Source organism: Mandrillus leucophaeus, unplaced genomic scaffold (genome assembly GCF_000951045.1).
Source record: "Mandrillus leucophaeus isolate KB7577 unplaced genomic scaffold, Mleu.le_1.0 Scaffold1440, whole genome shotgun sequence".
NCBI lineage: Eukaryota > Metazoa > Chordata > Mammalia > Primates > Cercopithecidae > Mandrillus > Mandrillus leucophaeus.
In genome coordinates, this window is record NW_012101411.1 from 92302 (window position 1) to 93482 (window position 1181).

Sequence of the window (1181 nt, forward strand, 5' to 3'; positions counted from 1 at the left end):
TTCTTCATATATTCTGAATACAGTCTTTACAGAATATGTTGTCTGTAAATATCTTCTCTCGTTCTGTAGCTTGTCTTTTTAGCTCTTCACAGGTCTCTCACAGAGCAACAGTTTTTAGTTTTGATAAGATCCAATTTATTAACCTTTTCTTTTATGGATCATACTTTCGGTGTTATGTCTAAGAACTACTTGTCCAGTCTTAGTTCTGATGACTTTTTCTTCAAAGGTTGTAATCAAAAATTTTTAATTTATTATGTATTTTAGAAAAAAAATCTTGCCTAGGCTGTCCTTGAACTCCTGGGGTCAAGGAATCCTCCCACCTCAGCCTCCCGAGTAGCTGAGAGTACAGGCCTGTGACACGACGCCTGACTCAACGTTTGTAATTTTAAGTGTGTGTTTTACATTAAAGCTTTTGATTCATTTTGAGTTATTTTTTTTAATAAAGATGAGGTTTGGGCTAAGGTTATTTTTTTCCACTGTGGTTGTCCAGTTACTCCAGCACCATTTGTTAGGAAAGCTCTCCTTCCTTCATTGAATTGCTATTGTGCTTTGTAAAAGTCAGTTGAACTTATTTGTGTATTTTGCTCATTTTTAGTTGAGTTGCTCGTCTTCTTACATTGAGTTTAATAACTTGTCACATTCTGGATACAGGTTCTTCATCACAAATGTAATTTGTGATAAATTGTGAAATATTTTCTCCCAGTCTACGGGTTGCCTTCTCATATTCTCGACATCTTTGGAGAGCTGGAGTTTTAAATTTTAACTAAGTCCAATTTCTCTCTCTCTCTCTCTCTTTTTTATTTGTAGATCATGCTTTTGGTATTTTATCTAAGAATCTTTTGCCTAACTACCCAAAGTCACAAACATTTTTTCCTGTATTTTCTTTTAGAAATTGTATAGTTTTGCCGGGCATGGTGGCTCACGCTTGTAATCTCAACACTTTGGGAGGCTGAGACAGTTGGATCACGAGGTCAGAAGATCGAGACCATCCTGGCTAACGCGGTAAAGCCCATTTCTACTAAAATCACAAAAAATTAGCCGGGCGTGGTGGTACTTGCCTGTAGTCCCAGCTACTCAGGAGAGATAGGACAAATCTGAACTGCTGAGTTCCATTTCTTTACACAAGAAAGCACACTTTACAGCCTCAAACTGCCAACAATGCACAAGGAGATGTCCGCCTC